Source organism: Canis lupus, chromosome 18 (genome assembly GCF_011100685.1).
Source record: "Canis lupus familiaris isolate Mischka breed German Shepherd chromosome 18, alternate assembly UU_Cfam_GSD_1.0, whole genome shotgun sequence".
Lineage (NCBI taxonomy): Eukaryota > Metazoa > Chordata > Mammalia > Carnivora > Canidae > Canis > Canis lupus.
This window is the reverse complement of record NC_049239.1, coordinates 8,361,658-8,385,245: the sequence shown is the minus strand read 5'-3', so window position 1 is coordinate 8,385,245 and position 23,588 is coordinate 8,361,658. Positions and strand designations below refer to the sequence as shown.

Sequence of the window (23,588 nt, the reverse complement as noted above, 5' to 3'; positions counted from 1 at the left end):
CTCCTCCTTCCTTCCTTCCTTCCTTTTCTTTCTTTTCTCTTTTTCTTTTTTCTTTTTTCTTTTTTTCTTTTCTTTCTTTCTTTCTTTTTTTTTTTTCTCCCTCCTCCTCTTCAGCAAATGCTCTGGAACAAGAACAAAAAGTTTTCTGGGAAGTTTTGTTTGCAGGTTCCCTCTCTGAATGCAGTCAGTGCTGTAGGTTTGTGGCTGTCAGGGAGGAGAGTTCTGACTGTCTCCGAGTAAGAGAGAAGGAGGGAGGGAGGGAGGGAGAGAGGGAGGGAGAGAGGGAGGGAGGGAAGGAGGGAGGGAGACACGGGTGGGGGGGAGACAGAGACACACAGAGAGGATGGGAGGGAGAGAGACAGGGAGAGAGAGGAGAGGACCAGAGGGGGGAGAGGGAGAGGGAGAGAGAGGGAGGGAGAGACAGGGAGAGAGAGAGACAGGGAGAGGGAGAGAGAGGGGGAGAGAGAGAGAGGGAGAGAGGGACAGGGAGAGAGAGAGAGAGGAGAGAGAGGGAGAGAGGAGAGAGAACGATTGGTCCTAAGTGAGTGCGTGAATGGGCGAGGGAGGGAGTTTGTCTGTGAGTAGAGGCTGTGATTAGGAAGGGGAGGGACACCCGTCTTCTGACAGGCTGCTTTCCTTCTGCTCACTGTTCCGCACACACACCTCTCTTCCATAGCACCATTCTCGGGAGTTCTACTTTCCCTTCTGAAAGAAATCCTCCGAATTTGGTTCTACTTCCCCCTTTTTTTTTTTTTTCTATTTCTTTCCTTTTTTTTTTTTTTTTGCCTTCTCTGCCCAGTCCCCTTGCTTCCCCTTCTTCCTCTCTTGGAGGGGAAAGGCCCCCCACCCACCGACCCCCTGGAAGGCACCGTCCCAGCCTCCCGGGGTGCCTGGGTGGGAGCGCTCTGCCCCCAGGGCCCTGCACCCCAGGGTGCCGGGGGACCCCCTCCGGTAGGCGGGTAGGCGGCCGCACAGGTGGCAGGAGGTCGGGGGACCCGGGGCGGGCAGGTCGCTGGGGCCGATCGGCGGTCCCCAGTCCGGGGTGGGGGGGAGCTCCCCCCCAGGGCACCCTTCCCCCATTCATTCATATGTAAATGGTCAGGGTCGCTGGGGAGCCCCGGAGAACTTCGGTGGGGGGCATCTCAGACGCTCTGACTTTTCCCAACTGCCAACTGCAGCCGGGCAGCGAGCGATCCCCGTCCCCGGCACCAGGCGACCTGCTCCTGTCACCTGGACCCTCTCCCCGGCCGCCGCCCCCTCGGGCTGCACACAGCGCACCCTGGCCGCTGACAGCCGCCGCCCGGACCTCTGGGCACACTGCACTGCTCCCCTTGGCCTTTCCCACCTCGTCTGCCACCACAAGCATGCCCCTGGGACGTGGATCCCCGGTCCCCTGGGAAAAGAGGCTCTAAAATATACTGGCAGCTTATTTCCTCTGCCCTGGGAGACTTCTCCAGCCTGCCCCCTGCCCTGTCCTGGGCCAGCCTGTCCTGGGACTGGCCTCCTGACGGCTCCTTTTTCCCCTCAAAGGACCAGCACAGATGAAATCATCATGGATTGCAGTGTTCACAGAAAAAGAAAAATGTGAATTTTTAAACAATGCCTCTCTGAGTTTTTTTTATTCTCCCCCCCACCCTTTTTTTTTTTTTTTCATTTTCTGTCTTATTGCTTTTATCATGCAGAAGTATCTTTAAGAGGTCCATCTGTTAAAGCTTTCCTTCTCTCTCGGTTTCTTTCCCACACATAAGCCCTCAGTTTCTGTAGATACAGTCAGCTTATATCTGACACCTAGTGTGTTCAGAGTATTATAGTTAAGCAATGTGCTCTGGGTGGAAAAAGTTAGTAAATACCATTACTACAAGCCTAGGATCCGAGGGCAAAGGGGGGAGGGTGAATAGATTGGGACATTGAGGTAAAATTACAGTTTGCAAAGACAGCACTGCTCTCCTGAATCTGACACGCTGTCCCCCTTTTGCAAAACAATTACTTTGCAAGACTTTCTCTGTTCCAAGCCATCTATCAGGCTTGGGATTTATCCTCCAGGAACATCAATTACTCTGCTCTTCTTTTTAAGACTTGGTCCACATTCCCTAAAGAGTCCTTTTTTTTTTTTTTTTTTTTTGTGGTTTTTTTTTAGTGGGGGCTGGTGAAAGGCAATGGGGAGGGGGCATTTGCGCTCTAACCCCTTAATAAAACATCTCTGAAATACAAAACTTAACATAATCTCCTGCATTTTGGCGTCACATATACAGTACCCAAAGCATTTTGTAGTCCAATTAAATTTTACAAGAGAGACTGAAATAAAACTCAAAGTTTAATGACTCCCAGCCAGTCCAGAGTCCCAATAGTAGCATTTAGATAAGGGGAGCTTATCAATATTTGGATCCCCTCTGTCTGTGAGTGTGTGTGTGTTCCCTGGATTTACTGTTGGTGAATGTAACTCTTCAAAACAGCTTTCTCTGTGGCATATGTACTTGTATATAAGTGCTGAATGGGTTGTAGAAACACGCAATCTATTTGCATGCTCTGCTATTAAAAGCTGTATTAACCTGCCTGAATAATATAAAAAGGCACAAATCCCAACGTGCATGGAAGTGCAGTGAGTAAATTCCTTCTAACCTTTCTGGCTATGAATGTGTCAAGACCTCCGAAGTAAGAGTTAAAAAGCATTACCTTTCCGGTCCTCTCTCTTTCACCAGCAGACTCTTGTATCATGTGGTAAGAGCTGTCTGAAGAGTTCCTCTTCATGTATTGGCACTCTGAAGTTTTATACTGTACTACTTATTTGCACACTCACACATTGGTACCACTCAAACAGAGGAGGGCTGGGGCTTTGTTGGGGATTGGTTAGAATCAGCATGACATCAGCAGATGACTGGTTTTTCCAGTGTGAGACATATTTCATAATTCATTATCTAATGGAAAGCCTTTCTTGGCTGCTGGGACACTACTTGGTGATCACTGAGCCAGTTAAACCTCTGACCGACTAGACTACCTTTTAGAAAAACACTGGAATTGCATAGCTCTATCTCCCTGAGTGTCCAGCTTCCAACTTTTACTGCTCGAGCACACACTTCTCATTATATTCAGGTTCAGTTTTATGTCTTCACATAAAACATCTGTTACTTCATGAAGTTGCCTCTATCTACAAAGTATTTTATTGTTTCTTACAGGGAAGAAAACTTGCAGGGCTCTTTATAGAGATTCTGACTTGCTTTTTAAAATAAGATACTTCATTGAGGGGGGGAAGAATGGGAAAATGTGCATACCTATAGGATGATGGCCTGCCCCTCCCCTGACTTCCACTATTATTTTACATCTCGAAATTGAATGTCTGCTTCGTAAATCATTTATCACCAAGAACTTTGAAAATCGTCATTCTCTGCTAGTGAACTTTATAAATATCCTTTCCCAGTCTTTAGAATCACTGTCCAACTAGCAAAAAAAAAAAAAAAAAAAAAAAAAAAAGGAAGCAAGCAAGCAAGCTCACACATCATTCTTCTTTATCAGAACTTTGAGTCCTACGATTTCTAAATTGTTACAAACATTACATGAGATTAATGAAAAGAAACGAACATTCTTTGAAATGGGGGTTAAGTCGCTTAGAGTTCCTGTTGGGGGAGAGGGTTGCCAGCAAGGCTGAGAAACAACACAGTTGGAAGGAATCTTCAGAGGAACATAGTGGGGAAGGGTTGTTTGAAGGAGTATAGCTGAAGCATAAGCCGGGTACTCATGACAAGTTGAATAAAATGTGCAAAATTGGGAGCTAATGAAAGCCATATGACCAGATATGTTGTTTTGTATGCAGGATTTAACATGCATAAAATAAACTTTTCACTGTGCCCACAAGCAAAATATAGAGGCTCTGGCCTCCTGATGTGTAGTTTAAGGAGGTTCCTTTAGGACACCAGGAGTTTGCTGTGTAGGAGGGTCTGCCTCGGCTAAACCCAGAGAAAGTGTGGATGGTGAGCTGTACATCGGGGTGGGGTGGGGTGGGGGGTATTCTAAGAACTGCATATGCAGAAATAAAGAAATTAAATCATTAGGTTGTAGAGGAGCAGAGGGAGTCTGGGAAGGAAAGCCAGAAGCAGGATGAGCGCTGGTTAACTCCAAAACTGCCCATGGGTTTGGGCTTTGGAATCCGATGGACTCAACCCCTGCCTGTCCAAGAAAGGAACTTCCCCAGCCCTTTTGGATGAGCACTCCTGGAGAGCTCTGGCCCAGGGAGCCTCTGAACCCACCGTCTCCCAGGCGTGAACCCCAGGGTGGGGGGTCCTGGAAATAGCATCCTGTTTATGAGTCTGGGGGTGGGGGGAAGGGAGGTGGCACAGAACAAACTCAGAGTCCATATAACCTCAGGCCTCAGTGTCCTAGTCTATACAGTGGGATCCCCAATACTCGCTGGACTGCAGGGTCCAGCACCCGCACGCGTGCGCTCAGAAAATACTAGGTGGCATGACTCTTGAGACGCCTGGTGGCTCTCTGGCAACATTGGCGCCCCAGAGATCTGCAGAGCCCTGCCTAGACGAGAGCGACCCTACACCTGCGTGACTCAGACAGAGTCAGGCCAGGGACCGGATGCCACCACCACGGAGAGAGGTGCCCACCTTCCCAGCGGGTCAGCCCACCAGCGGTGATGTCATCTTCTCTACCTGAATCCCCAGCCTCAGAGCTGAGCCACCCTGGAAATGCCTCCTCACTCGGTGGAAATTGGAGTGGGGGTGGAAGAGGAAGCAGGCAGGTTAAAATAACTTGTGTCGAACACTGGGGACTGGGAGGGATCTCTTCCCTTCCCAACTCCAGGGCCCGGGGTGGGGTGGTGCTGGTGCTGGTGGTGCTGGTGGTGCTGGTGGTGCTGGTGGTGCTGGTGGTGCTGGTGGGGGCGGGGGGGGCGGTCAGCCCAACTCCTGACAGGCATCCACTTTTCCTGCCTGGGTTTGGTTTCTCTTTCACTTCCTGCCCCCTCCCCCAGCAGCGTCCCCGCGGCCGGCCCTGCGGTCCCCGCCGCTCGGCCTGCCACCGTACCTTGAGCAGCACCTGCTGGCAGCTCCCAGGGATCACGCCGGACGCGGCCGCTGCTCGAGCCCGGCTCGCGGCGCTGGAGTCTGGGCCAAAGCCGCTCCGAGCGGGCCGCCTCTATTTTTACCCCGAGCACCAGCAAGGGCAACTTCTTTTAAGAGCAGCTCTTGATTTTTCCCCCCTTTTGGCAGCTAAAGAATTCAGAGAGGGGGAGAGAAAGAGAGAGAGAGAGAGAGAGAGAGAGACAGAGACAGAGGAAAAAAAAATCACTATGCAGTGAGTGCAGCTGGGAGGCTCTGAACCCAGCCCTCGGGGACCGGGCCGGGCCCGGGAGCGCCCCCGCCCCCCACGAGCTGGCCCTCTCCGCGTGGGGACTCGTCCTGCCCGCGTCTGCGCTAGCACCGTGGCCCGCTGCCACCGCGGTTTTCACCTAGTGCGGGCGGCCGGATTCACTGGCGACTTCCCAAATCTCCCCACTACTCGCTGGAGCGTTTGCGTGGCTCTGTTCTCGCCTCGAGGAGCAGCCCCTGGAGAACCCGGTGGAGCAGCTTGCTGCGAGAAGGAGCCGGGAGGGAAACTGTGGTACCTTATTTTACTGTAATTGCAAAAGGCACGATGTGCCAGAGATTTATATTTAGACGTTGTATGTTTCTACTTTTATGTAAATGGAGCAATTAGGGCCTGTCTTGCTGCTGCTAACTCCAGTGCTTGTGCCTTGCTGGGGAGCTGGTGTTTTCAATCACAATTAGTGAGCTGGTCAAAAAACAAAGTTCATCTGAGGATAAGAGCTCGGTGGCGTGGAGGGAGGAGAGCCCGGCGGGCCCCCCGTGCCTCCCTGTGGCCTGTGGTGACACACACCTTAGGGCACGGCTAACTTATAGTGGTGTTTACCCGTGGCAGCAGCTGTCCCCGTACAAAGCTGGCATAGATCAAGAAGCAAGAATGTTCATTTCTCTTCTCAGGCAGACCGTCTGTCCTTCGGCTTTCATCCATGCTATTAATTGGTCTCTTTGCTCACTACTCCCGGAACAGGGAGACGGGCCTAGGAAAGGGGGCCGTTTTTCAGGGCTCCCTGATTTTCACGGCTGCTCATGCAGGGCCGTTCGCCAGTGCAACACACGCGCGAGGAGCTGAGCACACCCTGAGCAGGTGACCGGGAAGCTGTCCGTCTGATTCAGCCGAGATGGCACGAGGCTGGGGGTTCAGAGCACCGACTATGCTGCTGACGACTCAGGGTGTTTTAGTTCCTTCCTATGAAAAATCTGTTTCCAAAAAAGCATGATTTCTGGTTCATCCCGTCTGGGAAACGGAACATAAAACGTGACTATGGAGAGAAATCAAAAGGACTCGAGGTGTTCTCAGCAGCTGCCGTGTTATTCTGGGCTCCAGGCAGGAAAACCTTGCCTCGGTGGGGAGCGGTGACTCCCTCGAGAGGCAGCTCGGAATCCAGAAAACGTGGGCAGGATCCAGAGTGATATTTGCTGCAGGGAGATCAGGAGTCTCATCAGATGGCTTAGACTGAATACAGGACTGGCAAGCCCTGCCAGATTCCTGGACAGCCAGAGCCTGCCCGGGGCCTGGGCTGAAGGTTAGGTAGGTAGACAGATTTGCCACCGAGAGGGCCCAGCGTTCCACGGTCCCCATGGAACTGGGAAGCTGTTTGCTTATAAGTGAAGTCCAGCAACGCACGCAGCAGAACAGAGAGGGAGAGGGAAGCATGAAAATTCCTCCCAAACTCATTTAGAAAACAGGAGGGTCAGAAACAGTTAATCCAACACCCGATTCCTAAACCTCGCATTTCTCTGAGAACCGCCGGAATATCCCACAAAGCCTTGTGCTGGGTACGCCTGCTCTGTGTTCAGAGTGTTTGGAGATGCCTTATCTAAACCGAGGGAACCCAGATGCTACAACTAAAATGATTAGGGAAATAAAAGAAGGAGAATAAAAACAAACACACAAACAAACCCAACCCGGTAAACCGTTATCCTTCAGTCTTAAAGCAGTGGTTCTCAACCGGGGTGATTTTCCTCCCCAGGAGACATTTGGCAATGTTTGAACACATTTTTGCCTGACATATCTGGGAAGGAAAGTGCTAGTGGCATCTAGTGGGTAGAGGCCAGGGATGCCGCTAAACATCCTGCAAGGCATGGATCAGCCCCCATTCCGGAGAAATCATCCGGCCCCAAATGGTAATCGTTCTGCAGTCGAGAAACCCTGATCTAGAGTTACAATTTTAAAGTTTCACCTAATTCCCTTCCTGTGCATGCTCCAAGGGCCTTGGCAAGTGTGCAAAATATTAATAATTCAAGTGACTCTGCCTCCTCAAGTGTCTTGTGCTTCCTGATTCATGGAGGCCCACACCCCACAGAGATACTGACGCAGAAAGAGTACCCCTCGGGCAACACTGTCACCCCCACTCGCGGTCCACTGCGGCCTCTAGACATTTCCCTGCTGGCTTTGTGCTCGAACCAAAAGCAGAGCCGTGGTGACCAGCAACAAAATGAGATGAGCTGGCCCACGCTCAAGTTGTTAGGAGGCAGGAGACTCATGGAGAAGAGTAAGTGAATGAAGAATGAGTTGTTCATTTTAGCAATTCGGTATCAGATAAATCCACGCAATAGAGAATTCCCCTGAAGTAACATTCACAGAAGTGAGATTACCATGCCTTTCTCCCCGAGCAAACAAATATGATGGAGCTTGGTTTTATTTGTTTAATACCGTAGGGGAATGACACACAGTCAATATCCAAAGAGATAAAACAGAATGCTTTCCTAAATCCTACCGCGTATTCCAAACAAGGTCATATTCTCCAAACTTCCCTTTGAAAAGGGAGTGATATGGAGCATTCAAGGAAGGCCGTGCCCCTTCAGGTGGCACTTTCCTTAAGGGCTGAGGGAACTGGGTACAGGACCCCACGTTCTGGAAAATCATCATCATCAACAAATGTTGCTGAGACCCACAAGAGGGAATTTGCCCGAATCAAACGTCCTTAGAAGTGAACTGCTGTTCGCCACGTGATGAGGCCAACTTGCCTGGCTCATCACTTAGGTCCCTGAGCGACTGGGATCATCCAGAAAGGAGAGTCAGTCCGAGATTGTTTTAAGATGAAAGACACCCTCGAGCGGAATATCTTAGACACCCCGATGCCATTTCATCAACTCCAACATGTGAATCACAGTCTCCTCAGGTAGACGGTTATTTTGGAAGCAGAGGCCTCAATCCACTTCCAAATGATTCAGAAATGCCTGGATTTCTTCCCAAGAAGTAACCATTTAGTACTTAGGAAAAACTCAATATATAGGGAGGAAGAGTCAGTTGTAACATCTACCAAAAAGACATATATTGGGGAAAAAAAAAACCACCCTCATTAATACAAACTGAATAAATAGGACCCCCAAATCCTTCGGGACCAAAGTATATTTCCAAATTATTCAGCATAACTTGAGTCTAATCCAATCGGGACACATTACTACAGTGGCAGATCTTCCTCACGCCCCCGAAAAGAATGAAAAATACTCACAAGAGACCAGGTGATGGGTTGTTGTAGTCATTTCTCTCACCTGGATCCCCTCGGGCAATAACTTCCATGTTGGAGCCTTGAGGACATATATGTTTAGCATATAAATTCCACTGGACCCATAAGAGCAGAAATCTTGATGTTAATCCAGCGTTACCTATCCACAAAGACACCCCCACGACCTGTTCCCCAATTGTAACTTCGGAGGGGAAGACGCAGGGAAGGCTGGGGACAGTTTTTTGTGTATCTTTTTTTTTTTTTTTTTTTTTTTTTTTTATCAGTGAATTGCTGTGTCCCTCGTGTGCTGGTAGAAAGAGTCCAAAGGTTCTGCGCCTCTGTGGGAGCACCTGCGAGGCACGTCCAGACCCGCACGATGGGAGCGCCCTCGTTCCGGTCACTGTGTACTTTCCTACTTTTGTGCACACTGACGGGTGCGCTCTGGCAGCGGTTCAGCTCAGTTAGTAAATATTTCCAGGTGCCTTGCTCTCATTTTAGGAAGGTCAAGTTTGCAAAGGTGAACGAGCAAGCAGGACCTCTGTAAGCCTTTATCTGCTTGGAAAAGCAAACTGTGAGCACAGTGTTCTGAGTTTAGAACCTCGGGATTCTCCAACTCATCTTCAACTTCCAAAAAAGAACCGATGGCCACAGTCCCTCTTCCTAATGCTCACTCTACTTTAAAGACGGAGTAGAACCATGAAGGAAGGAAGAGCCATTGTAATCACAAGGAAAACAGCTCATTGTATTAGAAGGAAAAACCCTCTTTCCCCGAGAGCAGGGGTCAATTTGGGATCACTTAAGGAATAGGGGCAGAAAGCCAATCATGTGATTTGGCCACCTCCAACATCATGTAACTGTGAAATGAGAAAAGTTAAAATGGTGTTCCCTGTAGAAAAAAAAGAGTTCATCCAGTAAGTTCCCCAAATTTCAAGGAGCTTTTGTTTTATTAGATGCTCTTAGCTTCATGTTAGTCACAGGGAAAAAAAAATGCCCACATACACACGCACGACTAAATGTAGTCAGTTTGCTCAGCTGTTGCTGACGTCACTGCTGCCCACTAGGAATGAGTTACTGTAATAATCCCCCTTTTATTAATCATAGGCTGGAGGAAGCAGAAAGTGGGTGACATCATTAGGCAAAAGACCGGGCTAACTCATGCTCCAATTTACTCAGCTTTATTATAACATTTCTCAAGTGTCATATGAAAGCGATTACCATTTCACACTTTCCCCCTCTGAGCCATCATCCCTAACCTTCAATCCAAACTCCCAGAGAAGAGCTTAGCTTTCAGATGGAGGCATGGAAAGGCCAAATCTCACCAAGGGTCCTTGTTCCGAGAAGGAAGGTCCTCCCCAGAACAGCTTCTTCCTTGGCTTAAGATGGAGGTGGCCTCTAGACCCATTGCATCCCAAATGACTCTTGGTTTACACTGGCCCTGGTGACATCTGACTGGACAGGACAACCCATCGTGAAGAGGACCCGAATGATCTGGGTGGATGCAGCAACCCATGGCCTCCTGGTGACTGAAGGCCCAGGCTCTGCACCCCCAGGGATCTGAATTAGCAAAAGGTCCATCTGAAGACGTGCGGAAAGGTGACGGTGAAGGGAGTTGGTTGGGCAGCTGGACTGCCTGGGTTCGCATTCGTCTTCTACCATGTTTAATGTCCGCAAATGTCCACTGAGTGGCTCAGATCCTGACAAATGAACGCTGGGAATCATGGCACCCCCTTCAGAGGGTTGCTGAGAGGAGTCAGGAGCCGAGCCTACAAAGCACAGACAGCCTGCCTGCTACATAGCAAGTGTTGCTTTCTCCTTTCTCCAGAAAGTTCTGCCCACTGAATTGAACTGTCGGTGTCCTGCTCTGCAAAGCCCTGGAAAGATGGGCAAGCGCACTATGAGAAGCCACCGGGAGAGACAGCTCCCGCCGGCGGGATAGGGCCACACACGATGGTTCTGTCGCTGGCTAGAATGTCACCGCGCAATCCCCAGTGTCCCCACCTGCATCGGCCAGATGCAGAGTTGCTGACAAGCAACAAGGGGATGAAACCAAAAGGAGACTCTGGTTCAAGGATGCTCGGGCGCTCAGCATCAAGCCACTGTTGCTTTTGTAAAGCATTTCGAGCAAGCAAAGTTGTCAGGCTGGTCAGGGGCCCTGGCCCCTCTCCCCCTAACACACATTCTTTGTATGAAATGAGGCAAGTATAGATAAATATAAGAGATGTGAATCCCCTATGAGCATCCTTCCCAGAAATAACCATTGTTAGGATTTTTACATGTACGTGTTTATGTGTGTGTGTTTGGAACATACATATAAATATATGTTCGGGGCTCTTACAGAAGCAATTTTATAGATGTCTTTGCTCCTCCGTTGCTTGCAGGCCCAGCCAGAGGGGTTCTTAAGGAGTCAAAATAAAGCTTAACTTAGGCGTGTGGGAGAGACAGTATGATAGACCCAAGGAGAGGTCTGGGGCCTGTAATACCCGCAGAGCGATGAGAGTGGCTCGCCTGAGGCAGAGTCCAATAATTATCCAGGACGCTTCGGTGCTCAGAGTCACCTTTGCTCAATATTGAGTCGCAGGCGCGCTACTAGGTGAAAGGTTCAGGCTTCCAGAAGGCTGGTCAGGAAGGTCCTGGCAGGCCAGGAATACAACACAGAGCAATTCAAGGATCTCCAAATTGGAAGCTCCCTTTAGGCAACCGAGGATGCCAGGATATCTGCTGCCCCTAACCGGTACCGAGGAGAATAGCACGGACTTTTTCCAGAGCAAGGTAGGGCTCAGGGACCCGGGTGGCCGGGGCAGCCTGTTAGGTGGGAGGTGTGGATGGGGCCACCTGACAAACCCGGGTGTGTGGCCAGTAAGGCAGAGCCAGTGCTGAGGAGGGGGGGACCCCTGGTTTCTAGCAGCCACCGAGGTGGAACCGGGGCAGAGGGGTGACCCAACTCAGGCTGTCCACACTGGGTGTTTGTCAAGAGAGTGACCAGAGGGAACTCTTGCGGGGCGTTCAGGTCCACGTGTCCTTCTTCTGCACAAATTTCTGGGAGACCCAGGAAAAGAATGTGATCACCAGGGATGAGAGATGTTTCCAGCTGAGATCCTGAGGCCCTGGGGAGCATCCCAGGGCCCTGATGGGTAACTGAGCCATCCTGCCTGTGGGGAGAGGCGGAGGCGCCCTCTCCTGGTGCATCTGTACCCAACGTGAAGCCCCGTGAAGCCAGCCTCGAGGGGCACCTTCCTCTCCCTCCTCCAGCAGCTCCCAGTACAAAATTAGGGCTTTTTTAAATGGCATCTATCTTGGTTTTCAAAGTAACACACATTCTGGTAGAAAATGTAGAAAATACAGATGAATATAAAAGTACAAATATCACTTAATCATCTCTCCCAGAAATGATTATTAAAATTATTAACGATTATTAACGATGTTCATTTACACACACATATATACCATGTACCTACCATATATATACGCCATCGATATATACACACCGTGCTTTATATATATACGTAAAACGAAATTGCAGCCATACTGGTAACATAATTTTGTATAATAATTTTCATTTATCATGATATGGTGACTGTTTTCCATGGCCCGAGTCCTTGAAAATATTAATGACTGAAGAGTAATCTATCATCTAGATGTGCTTTTATTTTTAACCCTGTCTACTATTACTGTGCATTGAATTTGTTTCCAAAATTTTACGAATTATAGTACTGCAGATAGATTTTTTTACTCTTTCGAATATATCTCTGATTTTTTAAAATTATTTTTTAAGTTAAATTCCCAGAAGTTGAATTATTGGATCTAAGAGCATGCAATCTTCCTCTATATCACCAAATCGCCCCCCTAAAGAGTTTTACCTCTTTCCATTACAACCGATACCATAGAGGCATGGCTCTTCTCCTGCGTTCTGGCCTGGGTGGTGTTGTCTTTCCCCAGGCCAAATATGATATATGGTTCATGTTAACTTCTGTTTTTTGATTATTAGTTGGGATAAAACATATCATTGTCCATCTGAACAGCTTTCTTCTGAGTAGTTCATATCTTTGCCCATTGTTTATATCTTTTATTTATGAGAACTTGACTCATATAATTTTATATGTTAAATAAAATTTCATTACATATAAATTTATATTATGTATGTATATATTTTAAAATATATCTTACTGTTAACAAGAACTTTTTATATCAAGGACTCTGACCCGTTGTCGGCTACATATTGTTTTAATTTCTCTTGGTTGGTTCTTTGCCCTTTAATTTTGTTTATAGTGTTTCTGACCAAAAAAGAATTTATATTCTTCTGTAGACTGATGTAGAAATCTTGTACTTTACACAGAAGCTTCTTCTCCATCAGGGAATTATTTTTTTTAAGATTATATTTATTTAATCATGAGAGACACAGACAGAGAGAGAGAGGCAGAGACACAGGCAGGGGAGAAACCGACTCCATGCAGGGAGCCTGATGCGGGACTCAATCCCCGGACTCCAGGATCATGCCCTGATCCTCAACCGCTGAGCCACACGGGCATCCCTCCATCACGGAATCAAGTAGATATTCATCTATATAGTTCTCTAAAGGTTTGTTTTTGTTTTGTTTTTTTGTTTTGTTTTGTTTTGTTTTGTTTTTTTACATTTTTGGCAATTCTTTGATCCAAGATATTTGGGCTATATTTTGGCATGCAGAACAAGGAAGAGCTTAACCTCAAAAATTTTTTTCAAAGCTTAATCAGAATCATTTATTGATTCTTCTTTTTTGGAATGCCATTCTTATCACTCAGTGAGTGTGTATAAATATAAACAGTATATACTTCATTCCCCTGATCTATCTGTTGCTGAGCTTTCCATCCCATTCCATTCCATCCCATTCCATTCCATTCCATTCCATTCCATTCCATTCCATTCCATTCCATTCTCTCTCCAATTTTAAAGTTGTTCTTTTAACTTTTATTTTTATTTTTATGCTGTACACTAGACCCCCGGAACTTATTTATCTTATAATTGGAAGTTTGCACCTTTAAAAAAAAAGATTTTATGTATTTATTCATGAGAGACAGAGAGAGAGAGACAGAGACAGAGACACAGGCAGAGACACAGGCAGAGGGAGAAGAAGGCTCCATGCAGGCAACCTGATGTGGGACTTGATCCCAGGTCTCCATGAGCATGCCCTGGGCTGAAGGCAGTGCTAAACCACTGAGCCACTCGGGCTGCCCAGAAGTCTGTACCTTTTAACTATCTTTACCCATTTCACACACTCCACTTCTGATAACCACCAGTCTGCGTTCTCTGTATCTGTGAGTTCATATATTTTAAATTCCACATATATGAGAGATCAAATAGTATTTGTCTTTCTCTGATTTATTTTGCTTTCCATGATGCCTTCGAGGTTCATCCACGTTGTTGCAAATGACAGAAGGTCCTTCTTTATCGTGGCCGAATAATATTCCATTTTATCTCTATACTATATATTTTTTTTTCCCATTTATCAGTCAGTGGGCACTTAGGTTATTTCCATGTCTGGGCTATTGTGAATAATGATGCAATGAACATGGGGGTGCAGACCTCTTTCTGAGACAGTGGTTTTTTTCTTTCCTTTGGATTTATATCCAGAAGCAGGATTACTGGACCGTATGGTCACGCTACTTCTAAGTTTTTGAAGAACCTCCACACTATTTTCCACAGTGTCTGCACCAATTTATATTTCCACCAACAGTGAAGGATGCCCTTTTCTTCACATCTTTGCCAACACTTGTTGCTGTCTTTTGTCAGTTTGATAAAAGCCATTCTAACAGGTGTGAGGTGACATCCCATTGTGGTTTTGATTTGCTCTTCCCTGGTGACTAGTGCTATTGTGCACCTTTTCATGTACCTCTTGGCCATCTGTACTAGTGTTCTTGTGCACTGTTTCATGAACCTGTCTTTGGAAAAATGTCTATACAGCTCTTCTGCCCACTTTTTAATCAGATTGGTTTCTGTTGTTACTGAGTGGTGTGGATTCTTTACTTTTGCTTATTAACCCCTTATGAGATATGCAGTTTGCAGCTATTTCATCTTATTCAGTAGGTTGCCTTTTTCATTTAGTTGATTGTTTTCTGTGCAGTGCAGAAGCTTTTTAGTTTGATGTGGTCCCATTTGTTTATTTTTGCTTCTATTGTCACTGCTTTTGGTGTCCAATCCAAAATTTTATCACCAAGAATGATGTCAAGGAGCTTACATTACCATCTATGTTTTCTTCTAGGAGTTTTATGATTTCAAGTCTTCTATTCAAGTCTTTACTTCATTTTGAGTTGACTTTTTGACCCCTAAGACAGGGAGGGGGTCCAGTTTTCCAGTTTCGCTCTCTTGCATGCAACTGTCCAGTTTTCCCAGCACCATTTATTGAAGAGACTGTTCTTTCCTCATTGTATATCCTTGGATCCTTTGTTGCAAATTAATCGACCACATGTGCATAGGTTTATTTCAGAGCTTTCCATTCTGTTCCACTGGTGGATGTGTCTGTTTTTCTGTACCTTTCTGATTGCTATAGCTTTGTAATTTGTAAGATAACATGGTAATCAGGAAGTGTGATGCCTCTGGCTTCATGCTTCTTTTTTGAGATTGCTTTGGCTATTTGGACTCTTTTGTGGTTCCATTCAAAATAGTAGATGCAGTCTCCTTTTTCCTCTTTCCTACTTATCTGAATACCATTTAGATCGTAGTCTTAGACCTTTAGCTGGAGAGGTATGTGCTGGTGGTTTCTGGAGCCCTGGAGAAGAGCTAAAACCATGAGCAGGAGCTGTCAACACAACCCTGTGGCCACTGCCCCTCTGCCAACTTGGGAGCACATCCCTTTCTCTCAGAGAAATACCCTTTAGATTTTTGTTACATGGCTTTAGAATTAAGGGTATTAGAAAGATGCCACGCATGGGGCTGGCTGCTTGCCCCTTGCTGGTCCCTTCTCCTATAATATCTCAGGCATAGTCTGTGATCCTCTTTTGACTGATTTAAAAATAGGCCCCATCGTGAGGCAGTCTGCTGAGCGTCCAACTCTTGGTCGAGGTCATGAGATCTAGTTCCACATCAGGCTTCATCCTCAGCGGGGAGGCTGCTTGTGTTTCTCTCTTCCTCTGCCCCTCCCCACCCTGTTTACACTCTCCCTTTCTAAAATAAATAAAATAAATCTTTAAGAAAAATAGGCTTGTTTGCAGGTCACTTCTTGCCACCCCACTTAGGCTAACTAACCCCCCATCCCAATTGACCTAAATTTGTCACTACGCCTGAATTATTGCAATAACCTCCTAGCAAATATCCCTAGTTCCATCCTTTCCTCTATAGAATGATCAGAACTCAACACTCAAAATGACTCTTTAAAAAATATAAGTCAGATGAGATCTCTCCCCTACTCATACCATTCCATGGCTTCTTAACACAAAGTTCTTACTGTGGCCAAAAGGAGCTACGTGATCCACCTATGCCCCTGACCACATCTTCTCTGTTATCTTTGCACTTATAGTCCGCCCATATAGGCCCCTTTGCGATCCTTCCAATATACTAGGCCCACACCTGCCCCAGAGCCTTTGCACTTACTACTCCTGCTGCTAGGAATTTCCTCATTTTTTCCACCAGACAGCTTCTTGGCTCACTTCCTGACTCTCTTCTCAGTTGTCTCCAGTTCAATAAGGCCTTTATTTTTCTTTTAATTTAAATTCAATTAGCCAACATGTAGTACATCATTAGTTTCAGATAATTTATCAGTTGCCTTTAACACCCAGTGCTCATCACATCACATGCCCTCCTTCATGCCCATCACCAAATTACCCCATCCCTCCACCTATTTCTCCTCCAACAATCCTTAGTTTATTTCCTATTGTTAAGACTCTCTCTTGTTTTCTTTCCCTCTCTGATAACTTCCCTCCTTTCCCCTATGATCTTCTACACTGTTTCTTATATTCCACATGAGTGAAACCACATGCTAATTATCTTTCTCAAACTGCCTTATTTCTCTCAGCATAATACTCTCAAGTTCCATCCACATTGGTAAATAAACTGTAAGTATTCATCTTTTCTGGTGACTGAGTAATATTCCATTGTATATATACACAACATCTTCTTTATCCATTCATCTGTGGATGGACATCTCAGGTCCTTCCACAGTTTGGCTATTGTGCACATTGCTACTGTGACCATCGGGGTGTACATGTCCCTTCACATCACTATGTTTGTATCTTTGGGGTAAATACCTAGTAGTGCAATTGTTGGATTGTAAGGTAGCTCTTTTTAACTTCTTGAGGAAGCTCCATACTGTTCCCCAGAGTGGCTGCACCACTTTGCCTTCCTACAATAGTGTAAGAAGGTTCCCCTTTCTCTGTATCCTCACCAACATTTGTTGTTTCCTGTCTTGTTAATTTTAGTCATTCTGACTGGTGTGAGGTGGTATCTCATTGTGGTTTTGATTTGCGTTTCCCTGATGGTAAGTGATGTGGAGCATTTTCTCATGTGTCTGTTGGCCATTTGTGTCTTCTTTGGAGAAATGTCTGTTCATATCTTCTGCCATTTCTTGACTGGATTATTAGCTTTTTTGGGTGTCGAGTTTGATGAGTTCTTTATAGATCTTGGATACTAGACTTTTTTCTGATATGTCATTTGCAAATATCTTCTCCCATTCTGTATGTTGCCTTTTAGTTTTGTTGATTGTTTCTTTTGCTGTGCAGAAGCTTTATATCTCAATGAAGTCCCAATAGTTCATTTTTGCTTTTATTTCCTTTGCTTTGGAGACACTTCTAGCAAGAAGTTACTGTGGCCAAGGTTGAAGAGACTGTTGCCTGTTCTCCTCTAGAATTTTGATGGATTTTTGTCTCACATTTAGGTCTTTCATCCATTTTGAGTTTATCTTTGTGTATGGTGTTAGAAAATGGTACAGTTTCATTCTTCTGCATGTGGCTGTCCAATTCCTCAGCACCATTTATTGAAAGGATTAACATCCTTTTCCTGTTGGATATTCTTTCCTGCTTTGTCAAAGATTGGTTGACCATAGAGTTGAGGGCCATTTCTGGGTTCTCTAGGCTGTTCCATTGATCTATGTGTCTGTTTTTGTGCCAGTACTACACTGTCTTGATGATTATAGCTTTGTACTATAGCTTGAAGTCTGAGGTTGTGAGGCCACCAGATTTGATTTTCGTTTTCAACCTCCTTCTGACTATTTGGGCTCTTTCCTGGTCCCATACAAATTTTAGGACTTTTTGTTCAGCCCTGTGAAAAATGTCAATGATATTTTGATAGGGTTTGCGTTGACAATAAAGCCTTTCTTGGCTGCTTATTAAAATAGCAATTGACTCTACCCTAATGGAGTGGAGTCCACTCCCTAATACCCAGCCTGTTTTTTTTTTTTTCATTCTGCTTATGACCTTTTCAGATATTTCTTTGCTGTCTACCTGACAATATAAGAATAAGGCTAGGGACACTGTTTTGTTAACAGCTAAATCTCAGAACCTAAGATTGTCCTTATACTTAGTAGCTCCTCGATAAATATTTGTGGGCTGATGAGGGAATCCTAAGCACAGGTGGAAAGATTATCTGTAAATATTAGGGAGAAAAAACAAAGTGTGGGCATAGAGAGATGTGGTTATAACTGACAGAGTAGGGAATTAAGAGAATTCTTATTAATCATAATTGATTTTGCAGTGAAAAGGGAAGGCCAGTGCATCTGCTGAGAGTGATGAACCTTTAGGTGGTGGAGGCAGTAAGTGGCAGGTTTGGGGAACCAGTTGAAATTTTGTAATGGTGGCCAAAGGAGGTAGGAGGCAGAGCTAATTCAGAGCTAATTCAGAACAGCTTCAGGCATTCTTAAGGATCCTTGAGGTTGAACACACTAAAGTTTCAAGGGGCACTAACCACATAGCTGTTCTGTCTAATCCATCAGTGTCCTTCACCACAAGGTGTAGAAGAGAAAAAGTAAATTGTTTAAAGCATTGCTGTCCAGTAGCACCCTGTGATGATGAAAATGTTCCATCATTGGTGCTGCGCGATAGTCATTGCAGCCCACGTGTGCCTGTCCTGACTGGCTACCACATTGGGCAGCACATGTGGAGGGATCTAGACTCAGGTTCTGGTGGGGCAGGAAGCCAGGAAAGGGCAGCAAAGAGTGGAGCTAAAAGGAAATGTCAATAAGGAGGTGGTAGGTGACTTCGGGGATCTGGACGTGGCAAAAAGAAGTGAAGCCAGAAAGCAACTGATCGTTTGTGGAAAACATAATTATCCAGGAATCAGCGGCATTGGTGATGTGAAATGGTGTGTTTGGAGCCAGAGAGAGTTGACAGGAAGTGTTTCTCAGAGAACGGAATATCGAAGTTCAAGATTTCAGAAGACGAACAGTTCTAAACAGTGAAAAAGTACAAGATGTGGCCATGGGGATAGATTTCTTATGTGGAGCAAGAATGAAAAATCCTTGGTGTTAAGGAATTCAAAGATCTGTAGGAGAGGATAGGATGAATTAAAAAACTGAGGTGGGGTTAGGCACAGAACATGTGCAACTGGATACCCAATGCCTTCAAGCTGATTTTATACGAAAGTGAAAATGTAATAAAGGTGATGCCATTGTTAGTTATTATTTGTCAAACACCTCTGCTGGGCTTGGGTCAATATGCTTGATAAATGTGTGATCTCCTTCAACCCTTTGAATGGCCTGCTCAAGTAGGTTTTCATATCATTGCTATTTACAAATGAAGCCACCGAGGCTCTGAAACACAAAATAACTTGTCCAAGGATGTGCTCTGGTGGAGCCAGGATTTTAATCCCACTAAAGTCCATGCATGTTATCTCTAAACTCAATTGCCTTCTTACTCAGAGCAGCAGTGGGTAGCAATAAGAATCCTGAGTGGCTCCTACCCACTCCCAGGTTCTGAAGGATCTGGGAGTGACAGGAAAGTAGGCCTGCTTGAGTGGAAGGAGAATGTCCACAGAAGACTCAATGTCAGCATCTAGATGGTGTAGTAAGCTTTTAGGGTGAAAACAGAGTGATTGGTAGCTTACCCACAGTGGAGCAAAGTGAGTGGGTATAGTGTAAAGAGGAGGTGTGGAAGCATAGAGCCCTTTGGAAGGGATTACTGGGAAGGACAATTCTCTGAAGGCCTTGATTTGGGATGGAGAGAAAGGCTGACAAACATTAATTGACCTTAAACTTTCATACTTAAAATACAGTATATGTGGTATCTCTATATTCATTTCTCATGACATGAGAAAACTTTTAAGTGTAGTGATTACCTGTATTAACAGATATTAGAAGGGAACTAACAAATACCTACCATTTTCTTCAACGTGGATGGAACTGGAGGATATTATGCTGAGTGAAATAAGTCAATCAGAGAAAGACAATCGTGCTCGCTTCGGCAGCACATATACTAAAATTGGAACGATACAGAGAAGATTAGTATGGCCCCTGCGCAAGGATGACAGAGAAAGACAATCATCATGTGGCTTCACTTATATGTGGAATATAAGAAATAGTGAAAGGGATTACAAGGGAAAGGAGGGAAACTGAGTGGGGAAAAATTAGAAAAGAAGACAAACCATGATAGACTCCTAACTCTGAGAAACAAACGAAGGGTTACAGAGGGGGAGGTAGGTAGGGGGATGGGGTGACTGGGTGATGGGCACTAAGGAAGGCACTTGATGGGATGAGCACTGGATATTATACTATATGTCAGCAAATTGAATTTAAATTAAAAAATTAATTAAAAAAATAAAGGAATTAATGATGAAAAAAATTAATTTATGAGTCCCTGGTTTGCATAATAGAATTCAACTGGTTTTTGCTGTACCTACTTTCATGAGGATATTACACAAGGTAGAAATTTCCAGAAACATTGGAATAAGAGTGGGAATGAGTCTTAATCTACATACATTTGTGGTCAGGATAGGTAACTTACTTTGTTTTTCTATAATTGCATTGAATTTCTACCATGAGCCTTTAGTTTGCCAAATGCCAGTGAATGAACCTCACTCAATTTGGCATCTCCCAATTGTCCCTTGAACCTAAATTCTGAGATGGTGGAGAGTAGTGAGGGGTAGGAGAGGTCAACTAGTTTCCCAGTCTCATGGGCTGGAATGCATGGAGGGATCATCATCTATTTCACCTGCGTCCTCCTCAGATGTCTTGGTCTAGGCAGGTCATGGCTAAATTGTTCCTTATTCTTAAAAAAAAAAAAAAAAAGAAGGAGAGAGAAGGGGGATGGAAGGACAGAGAGAGAGAGGGAGAGGGAGAGAGAATGTCAGGCAGACTCCCCAGGGAGCCCGGAACCTGATGTGGAGCTTGATTTCATGATCCTGAGCTCACGACCTTAGCCAAAATCAAGAGTCAGGCACTTAACTGACTGAGCCACCCAGGCACCCCTCACTTGCTCCTCATTCTTAATTTGTGACATCTTAATTATTTTGCAAATTATGTCAGTATAACAAAGCAAGAAATATAAATAATGGGAAAGTCTCAGGGAAATAAAAGCGAGTTACATTTATGTCTTGGTAAATAGTATGAGTTTGCTACAGGTACAATTTTTCAGTGCAAAAATTCATGTGCAAGGCTCATTCCATTTCTTTAGTTCTCAAATCAACACACATCAATGGCAAATCAAATCTTCATTATGATTTTTTGCCTTCCCCTCATTCTAATGTTTCCTGGGTCTTAGTCAAAGGAAAACCCCTCTATTCCGAGGTTCCCAGCTGGCTGGTGCTGGGGCCATAAGGTCCCAAAAGGTCTGACACGTTGCTACTCTCTCAGGGCACCTTCCAGCCTCCTGCAAGTCTCCACTGCTCCTCAAGTGGGTGCCCACTTCCATCCACCTCTCCTTCTCTGCCCTGGGCCATGTCCACTCTTCCCTTCCTATTCCAGAGAGCCACCGTTGCCTTTCTCAAGTTTAGCAGGAGTCTGCCCCGCAGAAACACCCAGGACAAAGATACACAAAAGACCTGGCTTTCTTCTTCTCTTTTGGGGAAAAGAGAATGCTAGGGAGGACAAACTCAAACCAGCATTAAACCAGACTGTATTCACCATTACATACCTGATGAACCCTGACTCTATGAATTCACATACTAGTATGAGAGTTCAGCCTGGTAACTAAATAAATATCCAGAAGTTAGTATACTATTCATAATAAAAAAATGGATAATACCTAGAAATCATTTTAGAAGGTAGATACTTCTTCACCCTCCATTTTATAGATGAAAAAAAAACCCCACAGTAATAAAGTGAGTGGTCTAAATTTACACAAGTACACAGTGGCAGAGCTAAGCTACAAATTCAAGTCTATCTAGATCCAAAATTTATGCACCCAATCACTATGATACATTGGTTTAAAAATCAATACATACACATATATGTACACCTCCTGCATTCGTTGAGCATTTATTATATGCCAGGCACCTTGCTAAACAATCTGCAGACATTATCTCTTAATCCTCTAATATCTACTGATAGAGGACTTATTCATTCCAGTCACACAGAAATCAGGCAAAGAACTTGACAAATTCATTTCTCACTTATTCTTGAGCAGTTATCTGGCTTGTTCCCAGAATGACATTAAAATCATTCTTACAAATACTACCAAATAGCATCCTCTATGTAGAACATTCCAGTGCACTGGTGTCCATCCCTGACCACTTCCTCCCCAGGCCTCTCTTGTCCCCTGGCCATTTGACACTCTGGTCCCAAGATCCCCACTCACTGAGTACTCCTTCCAAGTCTCTCCCTCAGGCTACCTTGGCCTTGGCATCAGCTCTTCTCTGTCTACACTCAAGACTTTCTTTGAGTGCATGTATCCACTCTGGCTTCAACCAATATGTGGGTGATCCCTAAAGCTCTCTCGGGCCCAGCCTTTTCTCTGAGCTTCAAGCTTATTAAGTCAACCATCTCTTGATCTTACTCATTCTGATATCCTTTGGGCACCTTCAACTCAACATGTAAAAAGTGAACGTATCTTCTTCCGGGCAAAACCTGCTCCTACTTCTGCATTTCTGATCTTGGTTGTTGCCATCCAATCACTGAGAGTTACCCCTTGACTATTTTCTTTTCCTCACAACTAAATACACTCAATAACCACATCATACTCATTTACCTTCTAAATATTTCTCTGATCTAATCCCATTGTTCCAGTAAAAAAAAAAAAAAAAAAAAAAAAAAACCTGGGAGGGTAATAAAGCAAGACATCAAGACATTGCGGGTTAGGACCATAGCCCAGATTCCAGTAAAATGAAATCCCTCAACAAATGTTAGTTATTATTTTTACTAATACATAAACAATAACAACCACCACCACCACAACAGAAGCAAACTGTGCCACCACAGCCTTTGACTGCTAATTAATCAGATGTTGGCACTTTGGGATTAATGCTTCCATTGTTTTCATCTTTCTTTCTTTCATATTTTTTCCATATCTCTGCTCTGTGTTTTGAGAGACATCTTCAACTTTACCTTCCAGCCCTTACTTTATTTCTGTTTCAACTTATATTTTTAATCTGTAAAAGCTTTTGTATTGTCTCTGTTTTTTTCTTATGTCCTTGGGTTAATTTCTTCTAAAATAGTTCTAAGGGCACTTTTGAAAAGTGCCCTTAGAAAAGACACTTTCTGTTCTGGGCCCTTAATTTATTTTCTCCACCAGTATTTTTTCTATTTGTCTTTTGTAACTTTGGTTTTCCTCATGCCTGGTGATCCTGGGTTGTCTCCTCAATAGCAAAGAGGAAGGGCATTAACTACCACAGCTAGCATGTTAGTTACCAGGCTCAAACAAGTACCCTTTTGCTGTAGTTGAGGTAGGTCTGCCTATCCCCAAAGCCTAACTCTTGACGGTGGGAGACACGAGCACATGATTTCGTTTGCTTTAGTTCCCTATGTCTTATGCCCTAGTGTCTAGAACAATGCCTGGAGCATACCAGTGACTTTAAAAGTCAGAACCCATCATTATCAAAGGCCTTTCTTGTTGGAGTTGACAAGATTATGAGTGAAATCTAGAGAAAACTCTAATTCAACATAGGCACTAACCTCGCCTTAGGAAAGAGAAGAGGAATTTAAGCATGATTGACTCGTTAAGCAACT

General features: G+C 44.9%; 2 long non-coding RNA genes and 1 other non-coding gene across 3 annotated transcripts in view; 2 read left to right on the top strand and 1 right to left on the bottom strand.

Moving 5' to 3' along the window:
* Positions 1-23,588, top strand: part of LOC102152764 — a 75,350-nt gene that overhangs the window by 6,639 nt on the left and 45,123 nt on the right. The gene's annotated exons all lie outside the window — the stretch shown is intronic.
* Positions 98-8,845, bottom strand: LOC119864161. The gene is made up of 3 exons (XR_005373071.1): positions 8,540-8,845; positions 5,026-5,210; positions 98-122 (listed from the first exon to the last, which is right to left on the bottom strand). It is a non-coding gene; the product is annotated as an uncharacterized LOC119864161 (long non-coding RNA).
* On the top strand, positions 19,879-19,980 carry LOC119864331. The gene has a single exon (XR_005373717.1). It is a non-coding gene; the product is annotated as a U6 spliceosomal RNA (small nuclear RNA).